Here is a 24,076-nt window from a genome sequence, read left to right on the forward strand (position 1 = left end):
TAAACAGTTCAGTCCTTAGAAGCATCTGGAAGGACAGTCGGTTAATATCGGGTATAGAAGAAAGTGCTGAGACGCGTGCAGTTATGTATCGATAAATATAATAGAGATCATCCATTAAGTAAATATATAATTATTCAAAGGTGTAAATTTTGTGTTCCCATAACATTATTTCGGCTTCAAAGATCCAAAATCCTCAACAATGACGATATTGGTTATCAGGAAAATTCCGGACCGATCGCTAGATCGCTAGATCGCTAGATGCTAATAGTAGAAATACCACACCAGTCAAAATGTCTGGTTCTACAATTTTATAAATGTGTCAACCGTTGTTTAGGGATCATGGTCCCAGATGGATTAATAATATCAAAAATGTACTACATAACATGGAATTCCTTCTGTAAGAAAGTAATAAATCAATAAATATAAAAATATTCTATTATTACGTATTTTTTAAAGACCAGTCATTTTCACTGATTTTGGCAGAAATAGCTTAGTGTTAACTATCGGTTGTTCTAGTGTTAAATTGAATTCAGCTTTTTATCTCGACCTTGCTGATCATCGGTCTTGAAAAACATTTTATGAAAATAATGATAAGTATTTTCATTTGGATAGATTAATAGATGTATGTGGTAGTCTGAAAAAACAATCGATGAGCAAATGTGCGTTCTTCCCACGGTACGTGACAAAAAAAGGGGATGATGGTATACAATGCACGGTTTAAAAGGAGGGTGTACCTTCCTGGTACAGGTGGGACAAACGGACGAGTTTATGGTTTTTACTCTGTAGTTATGGGAACTTATTTTTCTATGACACGAATTATTCGTTTTAACTGTTCCTCGAAGGATTTTGTTTGATAGATTGATTAATATTCTTATTATTTTCACGAATTTTGTCTTGAGGCAATTGACGAATACACAGAAATATTGGATGATAATTTAAAAGCATCTTCAAATTAGTCAATAAAGTTTAACAATGTCAGATAATATTCTCTATTATGGATTATATAATTAGCGAATTATTATTCATTATTTCGAATGAACGTATTGTAATATTAAGTTAAATATTCTCTTGCTCTGTACGATCTTTGTTACGTTGAATCAGAACTTCATCCGTGGAAATACGAAACTCTGCTTAAGAATTCCATTCCCTCTATTTCACGATCTTTTACAGAAAATTTCTCTAGATGAAATTACCACATTTTTTTCTCTCTATTAGGATCTATGGCTCAATGGATTTTACTTTGCAAATACCAAAAATAAAGTATCATTTTTTTATGTGTAGACTGTAGATTCTTATGCATTTATGTAAATTATACATAAGAATGCATTAAGTAAATCGATTTTCCACCTAAGTTTCATTTTTTTTAATTACGTTCATAAAAAATATGAATTTACATAAAAATCCACTGTCTACTTACAAGAGATCTATCCAATTCCATGAACTGAAAGTTTTATATCGAAAGTGGCTTGGATTCGCGAGTACACATTGAAACTGATCTCATTCTTACAATTAGTAAGACAGTATTTCTGACGAGAGAATAATCAGTTATGTAGCTTAAGTACGAAAGAGTCGCACATTCTAAAAGATCGATGACCAAACTATGGATTTTTATGCATTTATGAAACTAGTATACAAAAATATATAAGATATTCAAAGTAGGTGTAACGTTACCCGTTTTAACATTTGCTAACTGAAACAAGTTTCCGACTAGATCCTATTTTTTCAGTTTGTGTTCAGAAAAGTGTGAATTTGCATAAATATCCACAGTCTATCGACGACTTTGTAAAGCGCAATTTTGTAATGGAACATTTTCGAACAGGTTTGTAACGTTTTCGAAGCTAAAACAGTTTCAACAACGAATGACTGACATTCTATTCGTCGTTGAATCTTTCTGCTCACTCTTCCTTCTTTTTTTGAGCAGTATAAAAAAGAGAAAAATATAAGTATACAGAGGAGAGAAAAAAAAAACAAAAGTAAGCGAGAGAAGAGTATCGATGACGATTATCGTCCGCAGCATTCGTGCGGGTTCGAGAGCGTAGGACAGGGACACCGTATAAAGTAGATAGGCAGGAGGTATCCAGGAAGGAAGTGTCGGGGTCGCTCTTCCGGACAGCTGCTCTGGATATCGGCATATAGGTACTATGGTAAAGTAATCCACTATAGGACACCGTACAAGTGCCATTACTACCGGGGGCAGCAAGGGCTTCATTTAATACCTCGTGGCTCATAATTAGGATCTGGATAAATATTATATTTACTCTTCTCTTTGCTCCCTTTCTCCGTAACGCCCGTTACTGGCTTTATACTTTTGCTCATCCGTTGCTACCCTGCTGGAGGTCGAACGCCGTGAGAATCTCCATCATATAGTAGTTTCCTTTTTTTTAATTTTCTGGACATTTTGCCATACATCCAAAAAAAAAAAAAAAACGATCGCGAGGTATACTGAAGTTTATTTTTTGATCTCTTAATACTACTCGCACTAGTCAACATCGTCTTATAAAGAGGACCATCATTTTGAAAACCTGGCAATAATAACAAGTTTGCAATCGCTTTAACACGTTGACTGCCACGCCTGTTTTCAAAAAAATCTCCGTCAGGCCACGCGTTCTCTGCTCGGTGCATTTTCATAATGCAAGTCGCTCATCTGGTGGTCTTACCTCTCGTTTCTTTTGTTTCTATTCCTTCGCATTTGTTTCTCATTTCTCCACTTTCTACAAAATCAGTTTGAATCTTGGCCGAGCAACGAACGGTATAACTTAAAATCTCTGCCCTAATTCGTTACAATGTCGAAAAGAAAAATTGAAAACTTATTTCTTAGTAAGTCAGATAGCAGTGAAAAAGAAAGCTTTTACGAGGCTTATGATTCCGGAAGAAGCATTAGACGCGCATGCAAACTATGTTATGCAAATAAAACACGTCGAATGGACCGAACAAAGGCACAAAAGAATTTGAAGAAAACAACTTATTGACCAAATTGACCCGACCAACCTCAGCTGTGTATAGAATGCTTTAAAGTTTTACATGCTAAATAATTTTTTTAATAAACCATTTTCGTATTACTTTTATAACAAACCATTTTCGTATTACTTTTATAACAAAACATTTTCGTATTACTTTTATAACAATTCAACAGTTTTATTATTATGGAATATCTTTTCAAATACCTACGACGATCCTTCGCAAGTAGTCAAATAAGCGACACCCGAATATGAGTTTCGTGGCCTGACCAGAAACTTTGCTGACACCCGAATACGGGTGTCGTGGCAGTCAACGTGTTAAAGCCGAAAAAATAGAAATTATGTCAATTTGAAAATTATCACGAAAAAATTAAGACACAGAGTTAAAAGACGTTAAAAATTGTAACTCAATAGTATAACATACTTGATAATATATTTCAAAACCATTGATATTCGCGAGATGTCCTTCGTACATTTATCAATAGAATATATCTGTAGCGTGACTGGTTTAACTGATGCGAAAGATGCAAGTTTGCAGTGCTTTGAAAACGTCCCAACGCCAGTTACAGGAGTATGTGATAAAGAATGTAGGTTTCCATTTGAATGCTTTAATACCACTTTCACAGGACATTTCAAAGTCGTCGGAAGATCAAACAGGCTAGCTTATAATAACCCCGTCGATATCATACAATTTTTATCTGGAACATTTTTTCGTATTTAACTGTTCTCAGCTAACATACTTCATATCACGGAAATACAGGAACTAAGAACGCAACTATAGCAATCATACAAGATATAACGTAGAAAATGTAGACATACGAGGAATAAAATTTCCAAGTACATCATAGAAAGTTACCTTCTGCATGTAAGTAGCTTTAAACTTGTTCCTTATCAAAGATACGATCGGCAGAAGTTTGAAGACGCGTTTTCTTATTGCCTTGGATAATAAATACCGCCGATATTCCAGAGTAATTCGAAATAACCCGCAGAATATCGGTCGCAGCAGGTATCCACATAACTCCATCCTAATTTTATTCCTTTCGGACAATGCATTCAGCTAACATACGAGCTGGCTTTGTTAGAAAGGGTTCTCGTTCTTGGTTGACGCTTAAAATGCTCCTAAACGCATACGGGTGAAAACTTAGAGATACTTTCGAGGTGACTCGAGGTTTTTTTGGAGATATTCGAGTGCCCATATTCTCGGTTCGAAGATACATAGATATACGGGTCTGATTTATATGGTCTGTCACGTGAAATATCTCGAGAACGTCCCGGTTCAATTGTAAGATTATTTCTTTGGCTTTTATTCCATCTCATCAAATTTCAACGGATTCTTTTATTACCGTTCGACTACCAGCATCATTTTTCAAGAACGTATAACCGCCCTTACAAATTTTATTTAAATATCGAAAGTTGAGATTAGTCTATCCGAAATATGCAGGATATTTGTTTGTACACGGCGTACATGTGTCGAGTGGTTCTGCTCGCGCAAGGAATTTATTTTAGGATCCTGCCCCTTAAGTGTATCATTAAATATGTTTTATCGTAAAATATTCTAGAGGCAATTCGTTTAATATTCAGAGGCAGTTAAATAACAGTTATGAGAATAACTTGAAATAACCAAAGTGAGAGAAAGACACGATTAATTCGAATAAAGATTAATTTTCTTCGAGTGATTATTTAGTATTTGAGAAGAGGTATGTGAATATAATATTCTATATATATATAGTACATTGAATACTCTACGTACATTTTATAATATTCTAATGTGTCCATGGTGTCTACGATGTCCAATGATGTATAGGGTGTCCCTATTTTTTCTTATTTTTATAGAGAAAGACTGGAACACTTTGTACGAAACATAATCTAAAAGATATTAAAAATGTTAAGTATTCTGTAGATGTAGTATATTTTAGTGGAAATATTATATTTATTACATTCGTCCTAAAAGAGATGGTAATATATAAAATATTTTGTGCAAAGGCAATTTTTACGTGAAGAAACAGCGGCGATTCATTTCCACCTTTGACAATATTGGCAATATAAGTTTACAATGTGACATAAATAAGGATATAAATGTGTCTTGAATTTTAACGCTGAACAACACATTCCGTCCTTTATACGTAATTGTAACTGCAGACTTACACTTTCATGCATTTTCTACGTATCCATATTAAGTTCTATATTTCATTTGCGCAGAATATTTTAAAAATTTATTACATACAAATTTTTTCTTAATTTCTTAACAACGAATTATTCTCCTAGTGTTTGCGAAACTAATTTTTCTTTTCTAAATCGGGAAATTTGTAACAAATTCTTGAGAGAAAAATTTAAGAGCGGAACATCTAAAAAATCATTACGGGAAATTAATAAAATATTAACTCTGAAATAATAAATAATAAAATATTAACTATTTCAAGGTTCCCATCGAAAATGTGATTTATCAATAAATATTGACAATATTGTATTGACGATAGATATTGCAATAGGTATTACGTAAGTTGTAACAGAAAACAAAGTATTTAATTGGTAAATCGAATAATAAATAATTTCTGATTCCACACAGATTTCCTGAAAAATGTATTTTTCCTAATCGTGATATTTCTACCAATTATATTTTTATTATTTGTCAATAACAAAAGCTTGTATGTCAATGTTGTAAACGCGTTGTTGCGTCGATGTCGAATAAATAGAAAGTTGCAATCACGCGAATGGTTAGACGGTAGTTGTGATCGTTATTCACACGAAAGAACCGTAAAAGAGGAAAAATTAATTATATATATTCGTATCAAGTAAGTACTACGCTAACAAACGTTCGAGCTGCGAGGACAAGACTGTGAAAAATGTTGGGTAGGCTCATAATTGTCTCACGACGAGGCAAAGAGGCAATCGTGTCGTGAAATGACCGGTTATTAACATCAAGTTATTTCGAGAGGCGAAGTATTAAAAATTAGCCTCTCTTCTCGCCTCGTCTCGTTTCGTCTCGTCGCATCTCGTCTCTTCTGCTTCTCCTCTCATCATTGTCTCCCGTTCCTTCCCCAAAAATTGCAAGCTACCATGGACGACAACGTCTTTCAATAAAACTCTTCAAGTGCTTCGTTAAAGAACCGTTATCAACCGTTTTCGCGCAAAAGCTCGTATCAGTGGCGTTCTCCTGCTATATACTATGTTATATTCCAATATAAGATCGTTCGGTTTAATTTCGAACTAGGTAAGTGCCGGGTACGCCGATCTAATTGCAATTAAAATTCCCAACGAAATGAACTTTTAATCGCGGATTATTAATACATCAGCGCGATGGGTAGCGGGCTACTACCAAAGATCCGTCTTTTCTGTCTTCCAGAATACGTTACTGTAACAATTCCAATTCTGTTTAAATGGTTAAACAGTATGTTTTTTCACTCAAGCAGTTTAATTGTTTTAGGATTGAACCTTTTGGTACCGTGCGTTTTATGAATTATTAAGTTACTATAAATCAAAATGTATTAATAGAATGTATCATTGCAACAATTTCGATCCTATCTAAATGATTAAATGGTTAAATAGTATGCTTTTCTATTATAATAATTTCGCCCTCCAGGAGAAAAATCTTTTGGATTGTGAGAAAAACTTTTGTTTCACGAATCGTTAAATTATTACAAGTCAAAACGTAACAAGAGAACGCTTGACTGCAGGAATTTCTTTCGAGTTTAAATAGTCAGTCATTATATTCTTTCTTTTTTCTTCGAAGAAACTAAACTCTTTCAAGGTCGAATTTTCTTCATAGAGGAAACTTTCGCTTCCGCGACAGGCTAAAAAATATTGGAATGAAATTCAAGTGAGTTTTAATCAACTTTGTCTTCTGTGGACATGTAATCTCCGACTAAGATCTCAGACAATATCGTAGTCTTCTCTTTCCCGCTCATTACTGGTACCAGTGGCCAGACACGCTCGGCATGTGGTCAATGATGGGACTTCTAATGTTCCCGTTGTTCGTATTCCGTACGTTCTGCAACCGTATTTACCGAGGGATGCTGGTGGACAGATGTGTAAGTGGGTATACTCCCTGCTATACAGGGAGCTTCTAGTGACCTCCCATCACTCGCGGCACATTATACTCGCACCCGTGTGATTTTGCTAACCGGAGGGAAAAGAATCTAAAATTTTTCTGTCCATTAAAAAATACGTATATATGTAATTTATTTTTTTGTCAGAAGTTATTACGCGTCATTTAATTATAACCTGCGTCAGCGATTAATTTTTAAGAATGTAAACATATGTATGAGGAGGAAATATTGCTTAGAATTATAGCGAAGAAATGTTTAGTTATACCTGTGTATTTGATAAAATGATTTATGCGTCGTATTATCGTTAAATCGTTTCATATAGAATGATATAATTATTCGTTTATCAATAAAACAAGAACCTACATGTGACATACAGTAAGAATAGAAAAGAAGAAATATTCTAAATTCATTGGAAATACGATCGAAATTTGACAAGTTTTTGTTTACGCGAGTGTATGTATTTCGAAAGATAGATAAATAGTACGTATAAATCGATCACTCGGTAGAACACTTCACAAGCATGATAAATAAGACTCGTAACTAATAAAACAACAATAATTAGGATTTCACGTGTTGGAATAATAATAGTAATAAATAGACGCATAATAGAGACATACATAATCACGGTACGTTTATATCTACAATTAAGAATTTTGGATAGAGTTTCGTATTATACGAATAATTTTATTATTCCGTTCTACATTCTATGAAAATTCTACTGTTATATTGTTGTTCTAAACTTCTATTGGACATCCTCCATAATCACTGGTCTTAAATAATCCCTATAAAAACGTAATAAACTGTAGGGCCGGTATTTGCCGACTTTTGACTCCGCATTTCAATTTCCGCTCCTCTTTCATCGCACCCCAGTCGAGTCCCCATGCTGCAATCTCAAGCGCACTAGATCGCGTTCTGAGTTTCGTGTACAGAACCGCACATCCATTACGGTTGAGCGTGCACCCGCTACGAATAGGCACGCTCCACTCGATTGGCGCCGTTAGGCCACGTATCCGCCAGCAACGAAGATGCACATGTACGCGTTAAATATGTCGTGCTTTTGTTATTCATCGTCCGTGCTCGATACGTGAAGAGGCAAGAGCTCATGCACAGATGCGTAACAATAATCCCGTGTTAAACCGGTTGGAACAGATTGCTACCTAGATCGATGTACTTCTACTTGAAAGTCTTTATTTGTTACTTTTCATTTTTATTTTTGGGTGGATTCTAAGTTCGGTGCGTTTTAAGATTAAAAAAACAATTTATTTTTCATTGAATTACATTTCGTATGGGAAAATACTTAACTCAATTGCGATTAAAGATCTTTGATATCGAAGATCCTTTTGTATCGATCAGTATCTACTGAGTTGGCAACTAAGTGATTGCGGATTTTGTTATTAAATGGTATTGGCAAAATCCGCAATCACTTAGTTAACCAACCCAATAGATGTAATTAGAATTGGAATTTTGACATTTGCCTTTTCTTTGATTCATTAAACCACTGTAGTAGAGTGTTATAGGATATAACGGATTAATTATTATACTACTAATTGTAGTTTGAGTTTTATAATATTTGGAAAGGATTGGTTTGTTTAAAAAATTCTAACAGTTGTGATGTTTAATTAATACTTTTTTAGTTATTTTTTATAGAAGGCAAATTATTATTTTAAAGTATGACCTCTGGTAACAGAAAATTTGTGACAGTGTAGGTTTGAAATGTAACTAACAAATAAGCGTATCTAAAAGTGAGGATTTATGTAAATTCCAAAATGTTGCATCTCACGGCTTCCAAAATGATTAACAAACTGTCTCGATGTTGAAAAGCTTCAGAATTACGATTAATCGAGTTGCACCGTTAAATAAATGGTTCTATCTTGCGTCAGAATTCTACGCGCGGTGTACACCGTGAAATAAAATCGAGTTTTGTGGTCGTTTAGACCGAAAGTTACGCGTAATCAAGCAACTTTCGTTCTTTCTGATCAACGTCGATCAAATACAATTATCGCGACATCAAACACGATCGTTTACCGAATCCTATGCTTCGCATAGAGGGTTTCGTGTGACAACATGATAAGATAGAACGTGGTGCGAGTCTATATAGCAATGGGAAACAGATCCGTGATACTCCGTGCCATAATTGATAAGTTTATTTCCACCTGCGCGTTTTTAACTTCTCTGTTGTTGGAACAACGGCGGAATATAATCGAAAGGGGTGATTTTATATCTTCGAGTAAGAGATAATAGAATAAAGTTTTAAGATATCAAATAGTACTATTCGATATTTCAGATAAATTTCTGGTTATTTATAACAGAAGATAACGATGTTCCACTATAGCGCATCAAATTTCTTCTTTATCCTGGTCGATTATTAAATTGTGAATTTTTATGCATTTACAGAGAATTAGTATTAAACCAATTTAGTAAGGAAATAATACACACTATTCTATTTTTAATTAGGAGCAAAGGCTTCTTACTCGAACATCGCTGTTGAACAATTGTGATAACCGTGAACTATCGAATTCTCAAGAACTTTCATCAAAATCATATTCAATCTATTACTCTGAAATGAGAAAAAAGAATGAAGGCAATAAGAGAGAAAACCATTAAAACTCTTTGGTACTTCGCCATGTTATAATGTTATGGGGATATTTTTAGATAATTCTGTTCTAACCCTAGCGGAGGGTTAACCAGTGATACCAGGTACATCCTGCGAACACACCTAGTAGATGTACTTGACAGGCGCGTGTCTCATCAATAGATATCGTTCCTTTTTTTCTACCAGCATGTATAAACCCTATTGGTTATTACGCACTTATGGTTTCTACCTCGTGCCGATATGGTGAGCTATGCATAGCTTATTTTCATGTATTTTCATAGATAAGATCAGGTAGCACGTGGCGAGCCACGCGTACTCCCCTACCATGGAACAATTCAACGAATCGACCGGCTAATCGAAATGTAGTTGCAATACTTTCTCACGTTACATGCAGCTGTTTTCTTAGATGTTACATCCATGAATATATCAAATTAATATATCAAATAGTAATTGATAAATATATGATGGAATGTGAATTCTTTTATATATATGTATATCGAAGTGGTTATATAAATCATAAAGCCTCGGATTTGACGAATAGTCTGAATAATCATTCAGACATAAGTTACAATGCAGTGCAGTACTCGTACAAAGAATAATCTATTTCAACGTATATACCAGGTGGATACTTGTAAAATGTCGTTTACCCGAATTTCGAATTCGATCATCCATTAAATTCTTGTTCTATCGTCAATTGTAATTAACATACTGTGGATGTTTATATATATCGATTACAAAAAGTATTTGTACATAGCTTTATTTTTCAATGGAGCGTTTCTTTCCTCAGATTTTACGTTTCACTGTCATAGTATCGAATTCTTGTAATCGTATGCAAGTACCGCTAAACGATACGAAATTTAATACACTTTAATAATATATACAACGATTACCTTTTTTACACACTGCATATAAAGTGACAAAATATATCTATCTTAAAAGACGTAAATCGATTACAGATACCTATATACAAACAAATTCTCGAATTATTCAAAAGAGAAAAGAACGAAAGACCGAAGACTAGACTAGTTTTGTGCTACAAAGGTGGAGTACATTACAAGTCCTAATTATATCAACCTACTAACTGACTCAATAATCATCAAATAATCAACATCTCCACGCAGAATCCACCCCATAAATTCTTTCTCGCCCTTCATCCTCCTCCGACAGCGAATTTTTCCGTCATTACCATCACGCGTATAATACCCATAGAAGGACCCATATACCATGGATTTCCCTCGAGCGAAGAAATCTGGTCCCTTTCACGCCTAGGTGTGCCAAAACAAATCCGGTCGGAACGATTCACGGTACGATGCGACCCAAACCGCGCACGCGTGCTAGTTACGTTCACGTGTGTATACCGGGTGCTCTGGTGTGTGAAAATGCACACGTGCCATTGCACGAGCAGCCTGGAAGATAGAGAGAGAGAGAGGGAAGGAACGTTTCCAGTGTATAGTGAATAATGGTCACGTGTGTGTACTTACACATACAGAATACGAATACAGGGAGAGAGACGAGTCTGAACCCGGTGTACCTAAAGTTCCAAGGGGGTGCACGACCCCCTCGTGTACACACATGCAGATAGGGCCAGGTGGTATGACGTGGCTCTCTTATGGGGGCGCGTATGGGGGTTCTTCTGCAAGCAGCTGCAACTTGATTCCGACAATGCACCGGCACAAAAAACCCGGAGGAAAGACCATCGTGGCTTCGTGGCGTGCTCCGCACCGCGATTACGGAAGGGACAGGGGTGAACGCATTGGCTTAGACACTTCTCTCTCCTAGATTCTGCTTTTGGAATTTTGGCTACAAATACTGGTGAAAATATTTGATATATAGGTATGCTTGTGTATTTGTATTTAATTGTTATTTCTATGCGTTTGTGTGTAATTAATATTTCTACGCGTTTGTATATGATCATTAATTTTATGTATTTGTATGTAATTTTTATTTTTTGCCTTGTCCTCTGTGTTTGTTAATTTTCGTAAAGCCTATTTGATAGCGTAGGATTAATAGTAGAGCGTTCTTACGTTTATTTTGTAAATTGGATCGTTTTCTAGTTAGGAACTTACGCCGATTTAGATTTTCCATTTCGTTGAATGAGTAAATTGATGCAAGACACTTTTAAGTTCAACTGAAGCAATTATTCTTTGGTTAGGATCTTCTACTGATTGTCTTTAGATTAGGCTTAATATTCGTGAATTTAAATAGCAGCAGTTATTCTAATGTACTTATAAAAATTAGCTATGAATTGTACTTATTCGAACGGTAGTGCCATAATCGTCTCATAAACAATATTTTATCAGCGACTTTCAAGATTCACTGAATATTAGCTGAAACATTTACTTCTCCCACTTGTAGCACTCTTCCAGCAAACATACGAAATGTAACGATAAATTTCTAAATTAAAGAATCTTTAGAGAAGCTCTAAAGAATAAATTCAAAAGCTCTAAAAAATAAATTCAAAATACTAATGATCGAAAAATTCAAGATATCCTAACCGAAGAAGTGCTTACCGCTAATTAATCTAACGACTTGTATAATTCATTTTTCTTTCCCTTCTTAGACACAGCCACCTGACATATCAAAAAATGCTATTACACAAAATAAAGAATTACCTTGTACAAAAGTAAACTTATTTAATTTAAAAACCACGAACATATCTTCAGGAGTCATCGTCAAGCTTACGCCTATGGGGCTCGTAAAGACGTCACGCGCACCTTGAGCAAGGCAGCTCCGAAGACGCGTGTGTTCGTAAGAACTGTGACGTCATCGTAGAAACGTCAGAAGGAAGCAGGTTGTATTGGAATCGTGGTTGTAGAGCAGCTTGAGGTGCGCCTGCGACGGGGGGGTCCATTCATCGAGATATATCTTTGGTCGCGTGCCGCCTCCTGGAGAGACACAAAGACGTTCACCTTAGCTCAAGAGAAAATAAACACAAAGGCGATTAAGGGTACGTTCTGAGTCCTCGTATCGGGAACACAATGTATATACGGTGTATGCAAGGTGTATGTTTGTTCTGTTAAGATCTGAACAGCGGATTTATCTTCGACGTTTTTTCCTAGATAAGAGGAGAATGTAATCTTTATGGGATGTAAATACGCACTTTATTTTTCAAAGATATTCTTCTTTTCTTCTTCTTTCTTCTTTCTTTCATCTCTCTTGTAAGTTTCATTATTTTATTCGACGATCTTGTCTCGAATTATTCTGTAATTATCAAGATTGTCGTTTGATCGATGTTGAAATAATTACTTCTGTTAGGCATGTACTCTATACGTAAATTAATAGTTAAATGGAAAATATAATATTGATTATTTTTACTGTCAATCTTCTCTTGTATGAATTATGTGGGATAAAATAATAAAAATCGGCCGAAATTTCGAAGTAAATCATGTATGATGAAGAAATCAAGTTTTTACGAAGGGTGTCTATGGAATGATCGTTTCACCAAGAGTTAAGTAATCTCGGTTAATTACATCAATATGCTGTAATTGATGTATCATTGTAAGTAGGTATCAAACATTTGCGTCTGATAACGCATTCAATCATAGTGAGCCCCTCGCCAGGGCAAATATTTGTGGAGGAAAGATTATTCGTGAACTAAATACATTTCAGCCACTGAGTTCAACGTTGTCTTTCTTTTTTTTCAAACGTTACGAACTATAATGTTTACTTACGTCTGGTAGATTTTCAAGACGAATTTTTACCACGAAAAATTTCAAATCTATTTTTAAAAAATTATATATATCTCTACCTCTTTCAGTTGACTCGTTTCTCAAGGTTGCAACTAAGGAACATTAATGAATATGAAATAAAACAAAAAGATTGTTCGTCGTATATACGATATATTTACATATAGTTCTATTCTCTACTTATAAGACTCTAGATGCAGGTACTTAATTAGCTTCTTATTCGGAACGATTTTAATGCGCATGGTGTTTGTGGTAGAATGCGGAAGCAGCTGAAGAATCGAGGGTTGTGAATAGAGTATTCTTAGGAGCACCACCAGTAGGTGACCTGTGCCTTTCAAGGGGAGGTCGAGAAAAGTCGTCTCCTTGAACGAGGGTAGAGTCTTTCAATGGTGAATTACAACCAATTATACGCTTGAAAACTGCCAGAGATATGTCGTGGAACACAGGTCGCGCTATTAAAGTGTCACATACTCATATGGGAACATAATATCTATTATTGAATCATTATATTCTAAGGATCCAATTAAAACTTTCGTATAAAATAAACGAAAATTAATCTTTTTTCTTACTATTCCGTTATATCTTTGCAATATCTTACGAGTATGAAAACTCGACGGTGTTGCTCGTTCGCTAAATTAACCACCTGTTCCGTGTTTCTGTCATCCATAGCGATGCCGCGATCATCGCAATTGGAAACACTCGAGAGAGATAAAGAGAGAGAGAGAGAGAGAGAGAGAGAGAGAGAGAGAGAGAGAGTCCCGTGCGTGTCGCATATGGAACGCAAACAGCACTGATGACCACCCTGAGATACATTTATCTGCATACTAAATACGTATCCAATTAATTAATAGCTAAGCATCGTAATGCCACACGCGTTTGTAAACATACTAAGCCATATGGGCTACTCGATGTGACGAAATAGCAGATACCGTGTACTCCCTTTAAACCAAACACACGCCTGCTAATTAAAGAGCACAGAAGTTTATTGCGACGATTTACGATTGCGTTCTCAAGTGTAATTAAAAGAATTGGTAGTTCTCGCTAAGCAGTTGGAAACGTATTCGTGCTCTGTAACTCTTTGCAGTTCTGCGCGGGATGTGTTGAAGTTATTCTTAGTTGAAGCTTTCTAGTATTTATCTATTCTCTAAAATGGCTATGTAATATGTTACGTGATAAAAGTAGGTCGTATTTTATTAAAAATGTTTTTCTTTATCGTGGGAAAGGTGGCGTAAATTATTTATCTACCGTAAAAGAAAATTTGAATAAAAAGAGGTAATTTGTTCATTGAATTGTATGTGCAACTCCAAATAAAATTAAAAAATACTGATATAGAAGATGATCCTATGTAAAATTTATTTTGTACACGTAATTACCAAAGATTCTACATATTACAGAATTGTTATACGTTTTTAGATTCCTTTCAAATTTGTCTAATATAAGCATGACAATCGTGCCTCACTGCGCTATTAATGAAATTCCAAGATCTTTTATATAACATATACGATATGGCAGAAAAATTTTCTATGCTAAATGTCCAAATACTTTCGTGAGCCGTTGTATACAATTACCAGAAATTCTGTATAATTCCATGTAATTTTCTTCGAATCTGTAATATCCTACGTTACCATAGCCCATACCAATATCGATAAATTCGCCAAACTTGACAGATTTCGCGTGAATGTATACGAATCGATGAATAGGGTTGGCACGCTTCTAGAAGAACGTGGACAGGAGAATTGAGAGAGGAAGGAATTGGCTCGTGTCGAGCTCTTCTGGAGTGGCGGCACACGCCACTTGGGGCTGCAGGAATGCATCCGTTCGTGCTAGCCGCGTGCAGGGTAGGATGCAAACAATGGCGAAAATCATGCATTGTGGCGGCTCGTATTGTAAGTCGGAAAGCTGTGACATTGAGTTCAGGCAGCTGCACGGTCCGTCTACCTCTCCCTCTTCCTCTCCCTTTGCTTCTGTCTAGATCCCTTCGTCACCCCTCTTTTGCTGGTTCCAAGGGGTGGAGAGGTCCTCCAATCCCCGCCACGGTATCTGCAGAGAAAGCAAATACTTGCTGAAATTTCGTTTACCGAGTATTATCTTCCCGAAGGCTGGCTGAGCTTTTTGCTGCTTTGCCTTTGGCCCATTAATTCCTCTTTTTTGCTCTTTCATCCCGAATTATGACGACTCTGCTGGTGATACATCGCTGTATAGGAAGATGGTTTCCGGGACGATGAACCGAAGACGTTGCTTTTTATGTTAGATTATGTCTGTTCTTTAAATAGTTTTTTTTTTTGAAGGGTTGCGTTAGGAAGTGGCTCATTCTGGAAGAAGTTATTTGAGTCCGTACGAAAGTATATAGGTGAAATTAAAGAAGATGAAGCGGTTCGATATAATTAAAAAATATTATATTTATGTGTAATAAAGTAACGTGTTCGGTATATTAAGGTAAAATACACTGTATTATGTATATATATACATAATGGTAAATTATATAAAAATCCATAGATAGAAACGAATATAATATTTAAAATAACATTTTATAGATATGTTTATTAATTTTATCTTTTTAAGATATTCGTCCAATGTAATTTTTATGATTTTGCAGTAGATTTTTATGTAGAATTATTATCCTTGCTGTAAATGCTCTTTCATTTTATACAGAGATAATATTTGTATAAATTTTATCAAAATTCTGCTTGGTATTCTATTCTACCTTTTTAACATTTCAATTATACATTTCAATTATATACTATCGCCGATAGTAACAATACTTTTTCAAGATTCTTTACGTTTCTTTGTATCTAAATTTTATTTCCATTCCAATAAAAGTATTTTGCATTTGCAAATCCGTCATGGTCGCTCGAGAGAATTATTATCCTTGCTGTAAATGCTCTTTCATTTTATACAGAGATAATATTTGTATAAATTTTATCAAAATTCTGCTTGGTATTCTATTCTACCTTTTTAACATTTCAATTATACATATACTATCGCCGATAGTAACAATACTTTTTCAAAATTCTTTACGTTTCTTTGTATCTAAATTTTATTTCCATTCCAATAAAAGTATTTTGCATTTGCAAATCCGTCATGGTCGCTCGAGAGAGCTGAAAACTCGGCGGAAAGGGTGCAATGAATCGAAAGCTAGAATCTGTCGGTCCATTTGAGCACCTGGACAAATCCATTCACGAGGATGCGTTAGCACGCGTCGAACAGATGTGAAAGTTGGAGTCTACCGCCGCAGGCGGTTCGATGCGATCGATATTATGAATCAGGAATGTTTTAGTTGAGCAAATAAGCAATCCGCTCACTACGTCCAAGTCTATTCATGCCTCTATTAACCTTCTTTGTTTTATTCCAATCTTTTTCGATGAATTTGATTTTTGAAACTGGTGGATTTTTCGAGTTACGCAGTCTGCAAGTACAAGAGATCGAAAGAGGAAAAGCGGAAGATTTCGAATGACAAACGTAAATCGTAATGACAAAAGTCGTAAGCGTTAGATATGGAAATTTTCAGTTGAAGCAAAATACATATTTTTATTAATTTTGCTGCTTACTATAGTGACCAATGTCTATTGCAATAATTAAATTAAATCGCAAAATAGATTATGATATATTGCGATATAACACTGTAGCGACACATGAGTCAACGGAAGATTTGTATCGGGAGAGACTCAGATTATTGTGCCTTGAAAGAATACCAACGTCGTTTTGGTTTGCTGGGTTCAAAGGTAAACGAACTTCGGACAAAATATTATCGCCGTTATTTGTCAACCAGAGTTACATTTGAACTTTTTGTAATAACATTTATCGATACAAATAGACGAACGTGCTTTGTAGCACAGTTATATAGTCGAATAGAGTCGAATAGCGAGCGTACATTTGAACAATAGCATTGAGCGAACGACGATTACGACCGGTATACATCATCTCTGTACTTGTACTTAAAGTGATTTTAATATAACTAACAATTACGAATTCCTCACTCGTCTCTTTAATAAACCAACCAACACGTTTAATAATATCCACCTCAACACTTATAACATTTTTCATCTCTTTTTTGTGCGTAGAATTTACATCGTTTGCCACTGAAAAAATCCTTAGTTTCTAATTTTTCAACGTTGATATCTTTTATTATTTTACCTAAGAACAACTGAAAATAGAAAATATAAAGATATTCCTAGTTGGCGCTAAACTTTCGCTTTCATCCATCTTCCAATTGCATTAAATCTCTTCATTCATGTCGTACTAGAAATTCTGCCAGTGTCGTCGGCAATTGTTACGGTTTCATTCACCGTCACGTTTTGGTTATTCGGGAGGCGGGAAGAGGGAAGCATATCTATGGTTTCTTGTCATAGGTCATATTACGTCTTCTTCATTCATGACTCGACCCACGTAAATACACGTACCAATAGTACACCAATGTGTATACGTTAGTGGACATTGAAATAGCTTGCGAGGTAACTTCAAAGCTTTCAGCTTCTCCTCTTTCCATTCGATTTTCGTCGTTTCATTCATCTTTACGATACGTAGCAGTACGTGTTTGTACGTATCAATGTATGTATATGTAAGATCGAGTGTATTTACACATTTACACGAAGAATCTGGCTTTCTATGGGGACGAGAATCGAGTTAATGGTGCAAGAAGAAACGCATTCCTCTTGTCAATTTTGGGGTAAAGCGATCAATATCATTAGCTTGGCTGAATCTATTCGAGGGATATATGTTCTAAGCATATTTCAGTTTAGTAACAATTGTTTAATAGCGTTACTAGGTATAAAATAGAAGATATGAAGAAAGTACAGGAGATAGAAAAGCAAATTAAGACATTTTGAACTAACTTTATTACATTATTTATTATATTATTTATATTATTATAAATTATTTACAAAGAAATCTGTAAAGAAAAGGTCTATCATGATTTTACTCTACAATTTGTTGAATTCTACGGCTAATAATTGTCATAAATTTGGGATAATTAAACCGTAAGTATATAGTTATTCATTAGGAAAATGCAATCACATGGAAATTACTATGATTCGATATACACTATTTCGAAGTAACTATTGTACATAAGATTACAGCTGTATTTGAGAAAATATTACACCTTATCTAATAATTAGCGCAGTTTTATGCAACTATGGGATATTTGAAAATGCATATATACATGAAAATATGTAAAATATATAAAATATATGTAAAAATAAATAAAATAACCAAAGTATAGTGCTCACTATGATATTAACTTTTTCGGTTGTGATCGCAACAATTTGCATTTGCGTAAATATCTCCGGTCCACTGATAATTCTTGCAATGATTCAGCCTTTCTTCTTGGTTAACGCGATTCGTTTCCTCGCGTCGATCTTTCTTCAGATCGGTGTCAGGTAAATGATCGCTGGCAGCCCTGCAATTCGTAGGGAAACTCGTGTCTTCCGGGTAGGGGTCCGACCGGGGAAAAAATTCCTCTCCACCGGCGGTTTTCAAGGGGCTGAACGACGTGTCCCCTTGAATGGAAGAAAGATTACAAGACCCTTTTCGCCTTAGGGCGAGTCTAGGATCGAGGGCTTCTCGTGTAAATAGACGCTGGTAAGTACAAGGTGTTACAGGGCACGCGACAACCAAGAAACAGGTCTCACTGTCTTCGAGTCCAGCCCCAAGAAGCTCGTAACGCAATCCTGCCCTATTATTTCTGCTTCTTTGTCCTGAATAAAACTACAAGGTGAATCAGGTTCAAAGGGGAACCTGGCACTTCTAAGGAGAATTCTTTCATTGCTACCCGACTGTGTATTTCAAACGCTTTCTACGTTGTTTTCCGGTTGACTATGTTACCGAGGGTGAGATTGATTCGATCTCAACATCTTACATAGTGATTAATCGGCGTCAGAAGGTTAAATGTTAGTAATGGAAGCAAATGTCATAGTATTGATCGTAATTATTTGAATAATTATACGTATTTATATTTCACTCCTTATCGTTAACATACGAAATTGTCTTTTATTTGGTAGCCAGATATAAAAATAGCATCGTCACAGTGTTAATAGGTATACAAGTTTTATAAGATATCCGTTTGTCTTAGTATACGATAATATAGAAATGAATAGGTAAAATAATTTAAGTGGAATTTATATCTGTCTATGTTAAGCTAGTTCGTCTTGGAAAATGAATCTTATGTTTTAGTATTGTAATTTGCTGTTGTAAAAAGTACAAATCAACTCTAAAGATTATGGATCTTACTTTTGGTTCGATACTCTCAACGTTGAATACGGCTGTATCAATTTCCCTAAACCGTAACTTCGCATCAGAATATAAAAAACTGGATCTGCTTTGTAGCTGAAGATTTCGCATTTGCAGAATTTCCGAGCTACTCACATTCCCTGATTCCACCCTAAACAACTACCTGCTTCCTGCACGCGTTAGCTTAGCAACGGAAATAATGCTCGTTGATAAAAATCCTTACGTACATCCGCATCATCGTATGGAATAGAATTTATTTCGGATGTGCAACGATTCCGTGGGCTGTGACACGCGTTATAAATCGACTGTTTCGCCTGTAGGTGGGTAAATGGCCGCACAATGCACCCCAGGCTTTCACGCACGAGTCGGTATCTGGACACGATTGACACGGGCCTACGTTCGAAAAGCACGTTCGAAGAATCGGCAGATGAAAAGAGACAGAAGTATGTAGAACAGGGGGAGAAAAGGGATAACATCGTCGCACGCTCCTAGAAAGCGTTGTGAGTACGTAGAAGGAGTAAACGGGGGTTCTGTTTCGGTGGAGTTATGGGGTGAGTCATCACCTGGCTTCGCTTCATAAAAGGGGGAAAACTAGACTCATAGGACTGCCGTGTTATACCTTATGGGGGTTTACGGGCGGGGCACAAACAGATTCCGGCTGGTTGCGTCGCGAAAGGCAGGTGAGGACAGGGGTATATGCCAAATGCACTCACTTACAGTGATATTAAGCGTTTCCATGCCGTAGAATGGTTTTTGCAGATAGTTCTATCATAATCCGCGATGGTCGTTGTGTATTGCGACATGAAACGCTTAAAAGACAGACGCATTTCTTGTAAATTTCTTGATTTTATTAAATACTGGAATATCTTGCACAGTGAGTTCCTAATTAATAATTGCAGGGAATTGACAAGTTGGAAATTGTAGATTTTACCTCTTTCATAGTTTTACAACTTTATATAATGTTGGATAATCAGATATATTTGTAATTTGTAAAATTTACTTGTGAAGTTTCGTTTATTTTATTATCGAATTTGTTAGGTACTACAATGCGGGAGAATTTCATCCAAGAAAGTTTCAGACACTTGATTTATCTAGGGATTGTACAACTCTTAGCGAGATTTTTTGGAAACTTCTGAAAAGTCAGAAAAGTATAAGAAAGTAAATAAATAAACGTAAAAAACAACTTTAGGTAAATATAAGGAATGTTCCAGTCAATTAGTAGAATCTTTATTGTTTGTTGAAGTAATTAGTTGAAGAAATACTCTACACCTTTTCTTTTGTATATCCGTGATCTGCAGACCGCTGTTACGAAGAGAATAGAATTTAGTGAAAAAAAAATTCAAAATAAGGAGACGTGCATATTATTGTGCCCTTGAATAGAAATTTTGTTTTGGGTTATAATGTCTAGAAGCAAAAGAGCTATAAGTAGATTTCTATTGCTGTTTCTTGTAGCCTTCAGGTAGAGCTAACGCATCAAGGTTAACCTTTTGGTAATGTCCTTTGCTATAACTATATGAACGTGCTCCCAATCATTCTTCTACTGTATTGTAACACTGAAACAGTGAGGATCTGGATTAGCATACACTATACCTGTACTTATACTTATTTCAAAATATTTTTCTATTACAAATATATCCACGCGTTTTTCTATTGAGTCAACCTGAACATTGTTATATGTTAAAATGTTATAGATGAAGGAAATCAATCTTTAGGTAGAGAAAATTCATCTTTAAATGTTGTAGATAAAATAGATAAGCGAAATTAAATGATAATGTAGGATTTCTTGAAATTGTTGTATATTACGAGACACATGTGTACTTTAAGTACAGCAAAAAAAAAAAGAAAATACCAAAAACCAGTGGTAAGTTGTAAGTAATTCATTTCACGTATGAACTTTCGGTATTAGAATTGCTATTACGGTAATTGGAATTCGATTACAAAATTCACGTAAGTACACCGCCGTCATCTGTGATGGAAGGCACGAAGGAAGAGGGTAAAGTGCGTATGCCCTATACATAGATATATTAGCATACGAGCGTGAATTTAACTACGCGGTCGGAAAGTATCGTCTTTCATTAAAATTACCCTGCAGCTTGCCAATCGATCTACGTTGCAACATGTCTATCACACTGGCTGTGTAATTTCGTTGAACGCTTTATATCGACGTTATTTATATCGTGTTGGAGAATCGCGGAATTCTTTACAGTGTAATAAAAAATCTTTCGTAACACATTATTTGTTCATTTGATTTCATTATCAGAAATGAAATCGAAATGCGGATGAAAAAGGAATAATTAATGCGCTTGAAGACATTAATGCATAGAGCAATAATTGAGAAATTTTACAAAATTTACTGAGATGACAAAAGGAATAAATTCAAGGAATCTAATGAAATTAACAAAACTAATAAAATTCACAAAATGATTTCTAACAATGGAATATCGAATAAAATTTAAAGCCAAGGTTAGAAACTTGAAATGTCACGTATATGTTATGGTACAAAAATACTAGAAATTTGTTGTAGAAGATATAGAATTTCCGCTAAAAGTAAACTCAAACTTTCCAATGTTTCTCTAGCTTGCAGTACTATCAATCTAGGTACAAACTTAAAAAGAAAAAGACGACGTTCTATATGCAGCAATCTAATAAAACTGTCACTTCTCAAGGGGTGAAGCACGTTTGATACAACAGATAAAAATTTCAGACAGTTCGTAGTTTATGACTAGCCAGTCATTTGCTATTATCATCAATTTACTCTATGCATTTTGCGTACTACGTGTACCTAACTACACGTATTCTCAATTATATCGATTGACAGTCAGCACGCGTATTATACGAAACCGGTTCAACCGTCAGAATCTTTTACCCTTCTTCAAGCATTCGAGTTTGTCTTATTAGAGATCATAGATAGTAGTTTCATAGATTTATGCACGTATATCTTCCACGTGGTAGATTAGAAAATTGTCCGACAATTGTAAGAAAATTTGTTGTCCGGCAGATTGTTCTTTTTTATTCGTCGTACATTTCTAGTAGGGGTCAATGATGGTTTTAGAGATTTATACTGTGGCTCGCGAAATTACTTGGATTTAGTTAGCATAGGAAAATTCTATGCGCATATTGCACGGTTTATATGAAATTTCTTGAAATTTCACTGAATGAGACACGATTATTTTATAAAATATATATATATATAAAAATTACAAGCTATTTACTGTAAATATATATAATTATAAACGAACATTGAAATTTATTAATGCAATGGGTAACATTGAAATTTATTAATACAATGGGTAATTGACTGTTTAAATACTTTTGTGGTCTGTATAAAATATATTATATGTAATTCTACTAAATATCTTTTCATTTTTACATACGTTTTTAAATTTGTCCCAAACTTTGTCGCTATAATCATGATAATTAGGTCTCGTAACAATGCTCTTGAAATCACAAAATGTTTTACGCAATATACGTAATATGATCGTAAAAGGTATCCACGAGTGTTTGAGTATTTTCATGAATCTGTGTATAAGATACATATACATATGTATGTGTCTGCAATGCGATAAGTTAGAAATTCGAGCGGGAATGGTAAGAAAATTTGTCCTTTGGAGGAGGATGCATTTACCCCTGAAATTATGTTTGCTAAAATACGTTCGTTCTATTCGAGTTTAAATCGGCATAAAATGAAGGGACGCATCGTGCAACGTGTACCCAGTAGTCTCACGCAATCTATAACTTGTTTAAAATTCCGCCAACTGAAACAATATGTCGAGTAAAACTTCACCGATGTAATGATTCCAGTCGTTTCGAAGGGATGTCGGGAAAGTTATTGTAACAAAAAATCCCCATCGGATGTTTGTTTACAGTCATCGATCGAGCATCGAATCAAGCTTTCCAACGTTGAATCCAAGATTTATCGAACTTTCTGTGTTATTTCAAGCTGGAGCTCGTAGCAGGAAAATCTCTTATTACAACTATATTATGCATCGAAATAGCTGTGTTAATTATTTAGTTCCTAATTTTCGGTGGAATTTACGAGAGACAGTTTGATTACGTAAAATTATATTTTTAATTCAAGAAGATTTCACTGATGGGATGGCAAACTATACTTATTTTTAAATGCGACCACTTTAGATTATAACGCCAAGTACGAAGCTTAACAAGTTTTCTTTTTAATTTGAAATGAGGATGAATTACTTTTTTTTTTATATCGTAGACACATGTTTAATTCTTCTAAACACACATATTAGGGATTATCACAAGCTCAAAAATATCCAAGAGCGTGGAAATTCTAATTTCCATTCTTAAATTCCAAAAATGTAATTACCAAAAAAGATATAGGTCTCTCGTACGTTCCACTATTTTCCCTATAATTATAAGTTCGATTCAATGAAGAATTAAAAAAAAAAAAAAAAAAGAAATGTTCTGTGACACATCTGATAAATCAATTATTTGTATACCGGAATATCACTGGTTCCGATCAGCTCCGAAAATATGTCGTCGCAATGCACGAAATGTCACCGCGGATAATCGCGTTTCTGGTTTGTCTCCCTTGAGTAAATCTATAAC

General features: G+C 35.1%; 1 protein-coding gene across 3 annotated transcripts in view; it reads left to right on the forward strand.

The window, feature by feature from the left end:
* LOC122570688 overlaps positions 1 to 24,076 on the forward strand; it is an 86,997-nt gene that overhangs the window by 21,164 nt on the left and 41,757 nt on the right. Inside the window, exon 5 of one of the 3 annotated variants that reach the window (XR_006317886.1) lies at positions 19,828 to 21,156. The exons of the other annotated variants lie outside the window; for them this stretch is intronic. The gene's annotated coding sequence lies outside the window, so the exon portion shown is untranslated. Of the gene's footprint in view, positions 1 to 19,827; positions 21,157 to 24,076 lie in introns of those variants that run through there. 3 annotated transcript variants of the gene reach the window in all.

The sequence above is a fragment of the Bombus pyrosoma genome, linkage group LG9 (genome assembly GCF_014825855.1).
Source record: "Bombus pyrosoma isolate SC7728 linkage group LG9, ASM1482585v1, whole genome shotgun sequence".
Classification (NCBI taxonomy): Eukaryota; Metazoa; Arthropoda; class Insecta; order Hymenoptera; family Apidae; genus Bombus; species Bombus pyrosoma.